The sequence below is a fragment of the Zootoca vivipara genome, chromosome 6 (assembly GCF_965207765.1).
Source record: "Zootoca vivipara chromosome 6, rZooViv2.hap1.1, whole genome shotgun sequence".
In the NCBI taxonomy this organism is placed as follows: domain Eukaryota; kingdom Metazoa; phylum Chordata; class Lepidosauria; order Squamata; family Lacertidae; genus Zootoca; species Zootoca vivipara.
The window spans coordinates 41,051,155-41,063,400 of record NC_142589.1 but is presented as its reverse complement, the minus strand read 5'-3'; positions in this window follow the sequence as shown (position 1 = coordinate 41,063,400).

Below are 12,246 nucleotides of genomic sequence, written 5' to 3'. Positions count from 1 at the left end.
GGCGAAAGAGAAGCATTGGTGAGGTGATATCAAATCAGGAATATATTGGGGGGCAGAGGAGAAGGATTAACTCCCTCTTCCTGGTCTCTAGAGTCATGGTCCTGATTCAAACACTTCCCCACACCCAGTAGCGGAGGAACCCTCTCTGGCACCCAGGGTGGGATGCTGAGGGGAAGGGCGAAACGCCTGGTGACACACTGCACATGTGCGGCATCCCATACGGAGTGTGCATGCACGATGATTATACAGGCTGCCGCACAGGCGCAGTCTGCATGGGCTGCCGCTTGCGCACGGCATCCGTACAGCAGCCCGTACAGTCGCTATGCGAGATGCCCATATGGACGCCCATATGGACGGTGCGGGAGAGCGGCAGCCCTCATGTGTTCCACCAGTTAAAACTGTTCCATTTGCAACAGCAAAACATGCCTCCTTTCTTATTTTGGACTTATTTTGGTGTTATCTTGTTTTTTTATTTTATTGTGTGCATGTATCTGGTCTGATGTGTCAGTGAGCAATAAATTTGCATTTGGAAATCAAATAACTTTGGAGCTTACTGGGTTGGAGGGGGCGACCTCTATAGTGAGGCTCCTTCCTTTTGCTACAGGGGGTGGCCGCGGCGCCTGCCTCTTCAGAAGACATGATGAAGAGGGCCAGTCACGACTCTCTTCCTCCTCTCAACGTTTAGCCCAAAGTTTCACCAGTTGGGGGAATGTGTCATTCATTAAAGTCCTAGAACATTGCCACTGCTGCTAGGCTTCTATTAAGAATGAGCATTTCCTTATCTAATTTGTATGGATGTTGGTGTACTATGCGTGGGGTTTTTTCCATTTCCTTTTTCCTTCCAAGCAGAGATTTCCAATGACTTTTTTCCCCAGGCTTGGACTATGCATTTATTGCTGTCATAATTCAGATACACCCCCCCACCCCCGCTTCATTTTCAATCCTATAAATAGAGGATCATAGAAGCAAGGCTAGCCAGCCCAACGCTGAGATGAAATGAGGCAATTGTTTCTTGGGGAGCGGCAAATGGCACCCTCTGGCATCCTGCTCACCTCCTTCCTGGGTGGGCTAGCCAACCAATCATCTCCCCACCCAGCCAGTGAGGCCAGGGCTCAACTTTTTGCCTGCCTAATCCTTGCTCTGGGAAAATGCCACGGGTCTCCTTTCTCAGAGTGAGGCATTCTGGGTGAGTTGGCCTGGAGGGTGCCTGTGCCTCTGCTATGGTTGGCTGCAGTGGCCAGAAAGGATGCTTAAACTTAGAATTAGAAGTAAAGTTGCAAGTAACTTTAAAAAATAAAAAACTAAGTCTGCGAAACTTTTGCAGCTAGTGCAGCAGTCAACATCAACCCACACTAAATCAACAGCTTTATTTATTTATTTATTTATTTATTTATTTATTTATATTTATTCATTCATTTATAAGTGAGGAAAAAGAATGGGGGGAGGCATCAGGGGCAAAGCAGAAGATGCCACTGCTGCCACCACAAAGGGGACAATGTAGCAAGCAGTGGTGGAAGCAGGAAAATAGTGGGGCGGCAGGCGAGACTGAATCAGGTGCAGCATTCTAATAAACCAAGATAAGCCAGCAAACCTGGCTTATTGTGAAAGCTGAGTTTAATTGCTATTGTCTGTTTTACTATATTTGGCATGTTTAGTTGAGTCTAACCCTGATCTGAAGGCAAAATCCCTTTATGCTTAAGTTGTACACTGGTTTGTTCAGTTTTGTCCCTTCTGGAATGTACCACAACGGTTACTTTTGTTGCCAAACCAGGCAAACTGTGAAGCCTATTTGCTGTTCTGGATCCCCACGGGTTACTTTCCTGGTTTCACTGATTCAATAAGACACCTGGCTGCATGGCAACGGGGCTTTTATTTACAACTGGGCCACAGTGTTTCACATGCTTTGAGTCATCGTCTGAAAGATGCTTAGCAAGTGCTGTGCCAAAACATTTGCTTTTCTCACTCCCCTCCACTTCCATTCGCACTCATTTGCCAAGTGCCCATGACTGAACTCCTCATTAATTGCATTGTGCTTCCATATTACCAGCTGCGAACACTGACGGAAGCCTTTGAATGGCTTTCCAACAGCTCAGATTCTCTCAATGGGACACAGTGAGGTAAATCCACCCTAAGCCTGGCCCACTGCATTCAGTGATGGCAAAAATTAAACTCGTGGACAAAAGCTTTGATCTCACTGCAGTCCTTTGTGTCGGGATGGATGGATTTAAATCAAGGCAATTTAAATAACCCAGAAGCGAAAATAAGTCGCTGCATGTAATTGATCTGAATTTTTTAAAAATCCACTTGTACTTTAGATACCTATTAAATAGAAGTGCATACTGAAAGTGCGCACTAATTGCATGCTATAGCTGTCAGAGACAAATGGATTGATAACGCAAGTACAGAGAAGAAGCCAATTTGATGAGATTAGATAACAGCTATGCATAAAGTAAAGGTCACCTACATGGACCAGGGCAGAGCGTGCACTGGGAGCCTCGGGCTCCGAACATCTCTCTCCAGTCCTCGGGACTCACCTCAGACCACACTCCTTCCCAGCCCTACTTCGCGTTCATTTTTGCCTAGCTGGAATACGCCCTTGAACTCTGTCCATGCTTCTTGCTTGCCTGGATGGAGAATATGGAAGTGGAGGTGAGTGGGTGTAGAAACAAGCTTCCTGTATTAAGGTGTGTTATGTATTAAGTTAACTGCAGTACTCCTTCTGGCCACCGTGGCTGCAGTTCTTACCCTGCCCACTGTGGCTGCAGTTCTCACTCAGGTCCACAATGGGTGTTATGTATTAAGTTAACTATTCTACAAGGTGAAATGAACATTTATTGCTCCTGTCAAAGAAGGTTGCGGCTACTCATGAGTAACGATGCTCCACTCCGTCTTTTCTTTCAGAGTTTTATTGTGCATGCTGTTTACAGTGCAAGAGTATCGGGAAACATGACTGCTCAATCCGTATCAGAACCTCGCAATGGCTTCTTCCTGGTCTTCACCCAGCATAAGAGCCTGGGGACTCCAAAACGCCCCTCCCTTACCCTACGGGTGGTAGCATGCCTCAATTCAGGCGTCGGGGGGAAACGGCTGCCCTGTGTCCGATGGCTGTCTCAGCTACTCCTCCCCTAGCTCTCCCTCAGAGTGGTGCAAGGGCTCTGTAGCATATGACAGCCCTCTCTCCACTCTGCTCACTGCCTCAAGGCTCTCCTCTGACTCGCTGATGCTGGGTGATGAGCTGGTGAAAATGATGGGTGCGGGCTCTCTGTAAAGAAACCCCCTGACATCCCCGTCCACTTTTAACTTTGGCTGGCATGTGGCCTGCAGCCTGCTTACACATGCAACTCTGGGCTTTGTTCTTCTCATGAACAGCCAGGTAAAGAAGGGGACCCACCTATTTGCCCTCTAGCACAGAGCCACTTCCTTTCTTACCTTAAAGGTAAAGGGACCCCTGACCATTAGGTCCAGTCGTGACCGACTCTGGGGTTGCGCGCTCATCTCGCATTATTGGCCGAGGGAGCCGGCGTATAGCTTCCAGGTCATGTGGCCAGCATGACAAAGCCACTTCTGGCAAACCAGAGCAGCACACGGAAATGCCGTTTACCTTCCCGCTGTAGCGGTTCCTATTTATCTACTTGCATTTTTGACATGCTTTCGAACTGCTAGGTTGGCAGGAGCTGGGACCGAGCAACGGGAGCTCACCCCGTCACAGGGATTCGAACCGCCGACCTTCTGATCAGCAAGCCCTAGGCTCAGTGGTTTAACCACAGCGCCACCTGGGTCTTACCTTAACAACCCATTATTAGGGCTATTATCAAGAAACTGGTCAGGTTATTCTGGCAATTGAACCTTTGCTGGATCCAGGAATTAGAAGGGACTCAGGCATACAGCCTAACCAACCTCCCCCCCCCACCACCACCACAATATAGACGCCGGCTTACATGCACATAGCTGAAACTTTGCATGTCTTTTTGTTATGGTAGTTCTCACTGCCAAAGAGACAAGCCACTGACCAGTTATAAAATGGTTTGTCCCTTTGGCCGTGGGAGCTGTTCATTATATCCCTGTTATAATACACACATCACCATCCCCATTTATATAGTGCAATTTCATAGTGGTATCTAGCAATTATGCAAAAGACCTAAGTATATTTACCTGTATTGAGGATCATCCTTACAATGCACTTTGACTGATGCTCCAGAAAGGGATGTTGAGTTTGTTGAGTAAGCACCTTCAGACTTTGCATAGCAGAACTGAGCAGGGATTGCTCATTTTGACAAGGACTGCAGGTAGGAGAAATTCAGGCAGCACAACAGTGTGCCAGCCAACCTGCTCTGAGCTGCTCATTTAAAGATCTCCCACTGATAATAAGAGAGGTGGAGGTGTCAACTAGATAAGCCAAAACAGTTCAGGAGAGGATGCTTAGTAGGCATGTTATGACATAACATGCCCTCCAGTGTTTCAGAAATGCCTTCCTCATAACAGAAAACCCTTTTCTGCTTTCATACTCTTGTGCCATTGCCTCACTCACAGCTAGCTTGCTCAGCACTGTGGTGAATTAAGCAAGGATCATGCTTTGGCAGGGGTGGTAGTGCACAACCTCATGAGGCCTTGGGGTCAATGGCTCACTTCCAGTCGACTTTGAAAGCCTTGGGACCTGTCACACATCCTTCGCTGGTCAAAGCCAATGGCAGAAGCGGCTTTGAGTGGCCAGGTATCCTACTGGACAAAATTTCAGGGGTTGGGAACCTGTGTTCTTCCAGCTGTGCTGAACTACAACTTTCATCAGCCCCAGCAAGATGGCCTAAAGCCAGTAGTTTAGCACATCTGGATGAACACAGGCTCCCAACCCCTGAAATGTAATGTATATTTGTTAATACACAGCCTTAAGCATGTTTATTTAGGTAATATGGAAACTCCAAACTTGCCCAAAAGCTTGCTGAATTCCTTCCTAAAACATATAGGTACCTATCAAGTCTGGGAACAGACAAATAAGAAGTCTTCTTGTGTGGGCCAAGGCAGAGACGAAACTTTGTTCATAAATCTGAAGGATCTTGCTAAAACTTGTAAACTTTTACATGTTGAGAGGGGAGTCCAGAAAAAAAAAATTTGCCTTATTTAAGGCGTTACAATAAATCTGAGGATGGAAAAAGTTTAAAAATACACACTGTGCTTATATATCTTCTCCATTAATGCTTGTTCTTTTTACCTCTCGGTTAGGTTCATTTGTTTAACTGCTAATTGCTATTTTAGCAAAATAGATGGAAAACATTTCTCATTCAGGCCCTAATCTCTACAGTAGGGGTAAGGGAACCTGCAGCCCTCCAGATGTTGTTGGACTCCAACTCCCACCAGCACCAGCTAGCATGGCCAATGGTCAGGGGTGTGTGGGAACTGAAGTCCCACAACATCTGGAGGCCACAGGTTCCTCATCCCTGCTATATGGTTTTTTTAAAAAGTGAGTTCTGTGCTACAAGTAGGACTTAAAAGTGGGTGCTTAGAGTTGCCACCTCTTCTTGGGTTTACTCTCATGTGTTTAACAGCAGCAGACTGAACACACAAAGGATGTCCATCTGCTCTGTCAGCCGCACCATTCCTTTATTTTCATGCTATATAAAGCTTCACTAAATAATTTCCACAATCTCCTGCACAAGAGCCAAATCAGAATATTAAAGGTGCCAATTCTATACTCACTCAGAATGACAAGATTTAAAACTAAATTAAGCCATTTATTTACATATATTACATTTCTATACCACTCTTCACCACAGGGCAGATTACAATACAACTAGTTCTTCCTCTCTGAATAACTGGGGGGGGGGGGGGACTTCCAAACGGGGACTTAATATTGTAAATATGTCAGTGAGGTATCCCAAATGCGTCACCGGGAGCAGGTTTTTGTTTGTTTTTTAAAAGCTTATTGGACCCCCCCCAAGAAAGGGTAAATTGTTATTAGGGGAACCGTGGTTAGCATTTTTGTGACAATGTTGTGTAGATGCCACAAAACACTTGATTGCATGAGAAGCTCCTTTGTTTGGAAGTTGCCCTGAGCAACAACTCCAGTGGGTGGTAATGTAAACAGGATCTTTTGGTACCTGTACACAGAAAGTGACTATAAGGGAAGGTGCATTTCCTTACTTAGCTCCTACCTTCAGGGAATTCTTTCCATACTGATTTGCTTGCCAAGGAGCCACTGCAAAATGGAGAGAATTGTGCAGTGTGTTCAATCTAGGCAGCCATATGGACAGTTCACAGTAGGCAGGAAAAACAGCTGGTATTTTTGTCACTGAGGCAAATTGGAACTGTGTTGTGGGAAAGGATAGGTCAACTCTATTTCTTTATTACTGCGGTTTTTAAATTAGCAATTTTCTATCGCTCCTTTTAGTTGCTTAAAGTAACATTATACAAATGTGGTACTGAACTCCCAATGTTTTTTTAATACCATTGTATAGAGCCTAGGGCTTGCCGATCAGAAGGTCGGCGGTTCGAATCCATAGTTGCCAAGTTATCCCTTTTTTAAAGGGATTTTCCCTTATGCTGAATAGGCTTCCTCGCGAGAAAAGGGAAAACTTGGCAGCTATGTTCGAATCCCCGTGACGGGGTGAGCTCCTGTTGTTTGGTCCCTGCTCCTGCCAACCTAGCAGTTTGAAAGCACCTCAAAGTGCTAGTATATAAATAGGTACCACTACAGCGGGAAGGTAAACAGCATTTCCGTGCACTGCTCTGGTTCACCAGAAGCAGCTTTGTCATGCTGGCCACATGACCTGGAAGCTGTACACCGGCTCCCTCGGCCAATAGAGCGAGATGAGCGCTGCAACTCCAGAGTTGGTCACGACTGGACCTAATGGCCAGGGGTCCCTTTACCTTTACCTATAGGACCCAGGGTGGCGCTGTGGGTTAAACCACAGAGTCTAGGGCTTGCTGATCAGAAGGTTGGCGGTTCGAATCCCTGCAACGGGGTGAGCTCCCGTTGCTCGGTACCAGCTCCTGCCCACCTAGCAGTTTGAAAGCACATCAAAGTGCAAGTAAATAAATAGGGACCGCTCCGGCGGGAAGGTAAACAGCGTTTCCGTGCGCTGCTCTGGTTCGCCAGAAGCAGCTTTGTCATGCTGGCCACATGACCCGGAAGCTGTCTGCGGACAAACGCTGGCTCCCTCGGCCTATAGAGCGAGATGAGCGCCGCAACCCCAGAGTAGGACACGACTAGACCTGATGGTCAGGGGCCCCTTTACCTTTACCCTTTACCTTTATATTATTGGAATTATGCTTTTCTTTTTATTATAAGCCACCTTGAGAGGGCTGGGTCCCAGAAAGCATATTTTAAACAATTAAAATAAACAAACGATAACAACCTCCAGTACCATGTCCCCGCCAAAAATCACCTCCTCCCCACACTTGGGGGTAAAGGGTTAACAATCACCACATTAATGACACTCCCAATCCATGTAAGATTCCCCTGCAGCAGTTTTTTTTGTGGGGAGTGAGAGTTGCCCATTCTTGTTTCATTAAACAAGAAACTGCTAAATGTAAGGACAATCAACATCAAGATGGCCAGCTGAATAATCTGTCGGGAGGCAGGTGCTGAAATTTTGAAATCAGCTTCCATTCAACTGTATTTGCCTTCTACCTTTTCGTTACTATGGAATTTTGCTGGAAAACAACACCCAAGCCTTTAATTTCCTTAGTTGGATTGGCTGCAGCCCAAAGCTGTGACTCGGTGGCCTTTCTTGACTTCTAAGGGGGGGAAGGCTGGTATGAAAGCACAACAGTTGAAAATGGGTTTGAATGTGACTCTTAAGTGCAGCCTGTCACTATTAAATGGGACTGCAATTGGGCTGTAAAAGGACAGTTTTGCTCCTAATCAGATGTAAGCAGTTTTTGCTAAACCTGCGTCCGGGTCAGGCCAGCGTTCTGGCCCTAGTTTGGAGTGAGGCATCACTTATTTTTAGTTTTGGACTGCTCTTTTGTGCAAGCATGCTAGATCATGAAAGGTGTAGGTGCACATGTAAACAAATACTCATGGATATCAGGTTTCTTGGCTTGGAGCAACACACACACACGACTGCTGTTTTGTGCAAATCTGGTAGATTGAGAAACTTGTATGGGGGGAGATATTAAAGGTGTGTGCTTACAGGTAAACAGATACCAGTGCATAATCCAACAATGCCAATCCCATCTCAGTATTTTATATGCTGTACTTTTTATAAGTGATGTTGGAAAGAAAGCAGAAAACAAATGCCCATTATGTTTCTAATGCTAGTTAATAATAATCACAATAACTATTTCGGCAAGCAAACATTTTCACTGCAGGGTTTTGGCCATCCACAAGTGATTGGCAGAAATAGACCTCTTCCCCATAATCAGCGGCAGAAGAGGGCGCTCCGGCACCCGGAGCGGCAACCCATGACGCTGCGCGCATGCACGGCGCCGCTACGTATGCGCGCTGCGTCGCAGGTTGCCGGTGGCGGCGCTCCAGCACTGATCCCGGCACTGTCCGTAAGGCACTGGAGCAGTGGCGCCAGCAAGCCACAGAGCGAGGTTTTTTTACTGGGCAGCTTGGGAGGCACCATTGCCCTGCCGCCCAGTAAAAATTCTTGCTCCACAGCTTGCTTGCTCACCTACTCGGCACGCGCGGGCGGAGGCGAGAGGCGGGCCAGGGAGGGACGCACCGAGTGTCACCCCCCCCGGGTGGCAGTGGCACCCGGGGCGGACTGCTCCTATTGCCCCCTGCCCATAATAGTAACCATTTAGTTCTGTTTTTCTGAGCCATGCCATACTAGCCTGAGTCTACCCTGAAATGATGCCTTTGAGATTAAAGTATTTCCTAAAACTGCAAGCGAGAGGGCCCCATTGAAGTTACTATATGTATTAAGGGAACAGTGCTTTGTATATGCTCAGAGCCGCTGTTTCCTTAGTATGGTATTATATTGCTTTCCAGTCCCTCTTTTCCACAAATCAGAGATATTTAGATTTCTTCAAGACTTGACAGAGGTACTGGAAAGGATTGATTTAGAAGTCAAAATAAAGTTTGATGTTATATGAAGGCGATGTATTTTATTTATGCAGAGCAGGTTGGAAGCAGGATATTGGGTTACATGGACACCTGTCACCTCCAGCAAATCTCTTCTGTGGTTGTTGTCAACTATATTTGTATACTGCCCTATACCTGCAGTTATAACATAAAATCACAATATAAAAACACTGAACACATAATAAAACGAAAAACAACCTAATAAAAAAAACCCTCCCTCATATGTTCTTATATCTCTATACATTTGTTTTGCAAATTCTGTTTTGCAAATTCTTAAAATCAGAGACCCTTGTCCTGGCTTAAACCTTTGTTATATGGGTGGGAAATGACGTCATCTGCAATAGATCAGCTATTTCCAAGGAACAGAGCAGCGCAGCACCAGGCACATTAGCAGGTTAGATCACAACAATTTATTCCCATAAACGCTCCAGTGATTCATCCTCCCGTGACGTCATCGAGCTCCAGCTAATTCAGACTAGAACATTCTCCCTTTTCAGGAGAATCAGACAGGTCTGATTCACACCTGTGTCTGACACAAGGTTTACTATTGTCGCTGTCAAGAGAAGTGCAGCGGGGGGGGGGGGATGTGGGCAATTTGCAATAAATTGCTTGTATCATATCAAGCCTCAGTCATTCGGCTGGCAGCGCGTGCCTGGATGGAACACTTGGCTTTTGCATTTTCTGAAGCTGGCGTTGCTTCCTATGAATGGGCAATCTCGAAGGGGCTAAAGACGATGGTGATGACACACCTTGAGTGCAGATTGTCTTGGCCGCAGGTGGGTAGCAGCTTGACTGGGCGATATAATGAGTCATTCTGTGATTTAATCAAAAAGGTTAGTATGTACCCAGTGCTGGGTTGATTGGAACAAGGAGGAAGGAGGGAACCGATGCCTCGCAGCAGAAATGGTGCACTACAAAGGCGAGGAACCTTCTTTATCCCAAGAGCCACATCCCCTTCTGGACAACCTTCTGGGGGCCACATGACAGTGGTGGGCAGGGCCAGAGGCAAAAGTGGGCAGAGCAACTCATGTAAACTTTGTATAATAGCCTAGTTTCCACATGTGTTCACACACACACACACCCCTCTCTCTCTCTCGTCCATCCAGGCAAGCAAGGTGCATAATTAGAGTCAAGGACACATTTTAGTAAGGCAAGAACGCCAGAGAAGGGTGTGAAGGAAGGCCAGTGATGGGTGTAGCCTAAGGAGGAGAGATGTGGCTGTGGAGAAGGTATGAACTCAGGAGAGTCACCAGGGCCAGCCAGAGAGACCTGGAGTAGGGCTGGGTGATGTATCGATATATCACCCCAAACCGGCTTGAAGTCCAAATCGTACTATTGGTTTCATAGTTTTTGACCTAGCAATATATCGCGAATCATGATATATGTGTGTGCGCTAAGTAAAAAAAATCACAATGTGGGGGAAACCGTGAAGCCAGCCAATGCCCCTACATAGCTCCATGCTTATTTCAGACATTGTTATACAGTGGTACCTCGGTTTATGAACACAATTGGTTCCGGAAGTCTGTTCATAAACTGAAGCGTTCATAAACTGAAGCGAACTTTCCCATTGAAAGTAATGGAAAGTGAATTAATCCGTTCCAGACGGTCCGCAGAGTAAGCGTTCATAAACTGAAGCAAACTTTCCCATTGAAAGTAATGGAAAGTGGATTAATCCGTTCCAGACGGGTCCGCGGAGTACTTAAACTGAAGCGTTCATAAACTGAAGCATGGGTGTAATTGGTTCCGGAAGTCTGTTCATAAACTGAAGCGTTCATAAACTGAAGCAAACTTTCCCATTGAAAGTAATGGAAAATGAATTAATCCGTTCCAGATGGGTCCGCAGCGTTCATAAACCGAAAATTCATAAACCGAGGTGTTCATAAACCGAGGTTCCACTGTATATATCAGTATATTGTGATGTTTAGCTGTTGATTTTCACAATGTTGAAAACCAGGTATCGCCAAGCCCAAGCCTGGAGGCCTGCTGTAATAATAATAATAATAATAATAATAATAATAATAATAATAATAATAATAATTTATTTATTTATTTATTCCACGCCCATCTGGCTGGGTTTCCCCAGCCACTCTGCTCGGCTTCCAACAGAAGTATTAAAATACAATAATTTATTAAACATTAAAAGCTTCCCTAAACAGGGCTGCCTTCAGATGTCCTCTAAAAGTCTGGTAGTTGTTTTGCCACTACCACTACCACTACCAAAAAGGCCCTCTGCCTGGTTCCCTGTAACTTGGCTTCTCACAGCGAGGGAAGGGGCAGAAGGTTCTCAGTGCTGGATCTCAGTGTCCAGGCAGAACGATGGAGGTGGAGACGCTCCTTCAGGTATACAGGTATGCTGTAAATTCTCCATCCTCGATGTGCTGTAATCTAACTCAGAGATCTGGGGCCAAACTTCACAGGACATAGAAGAGCTGTGATTTCATGAGAATTTGTTTGTTAAAACAGTTGCAGGTGTGCTGTTAGAGCAGAGGCGTTGGTGGAGGAGTTGTTGAATGCTTTCCCTCTACATTTCCTGATCCAAATTGCCTCCGTCCCAAGCTACAGTATTTATTAGGAATAAAATGCAGGACCACTGCTGCTTCTGATTCCCACCCCCCACAACACACACACACACACACACACACACACACACACACACACACACACAGTTTTAAGGGCAGGAGGAGGAATCAGGAGACCCAACTGTGGATTGCCCACTTCATGCTTGGTTTGATCCCATTATGGAATGAACACTTACTCATCTTACTCTCCTCATCCCTCACTTCCTATAAAAGCATTCATCGTATCAAGGATGTAAGAGAAGGAATGTGTTTGATGGTACATTAGTGTTCAGCAGAAATTGGTTAGTCCTGGACTGTGCAACATTACCCTGGGTAGGAAAAAGAGGACAAAAGGAGGAAGATGATTGAGTAGGCCTCCCCAACTTGTAACAAAGGACAGCAAAGAAATTTGGTTCAGTTCTAACTTTGATGACAACCTACCTAATTCACACTTTCTGAAACAAAGATGAACTAAAGTACAGTTATCCTTTTAAATTCTCACTTCTCTGAATTTTGTGATGTGGTTCTCCAACCAAATAATGTGTACAAAAAGGCATACAGTATATTAATGAAAACAACATGCAAAGGTGCATTATATTAATGACAATTACTTGCAAAAATAGGTGTTGGGCAAAATTGCATTCAGGTACGGTAAGTATA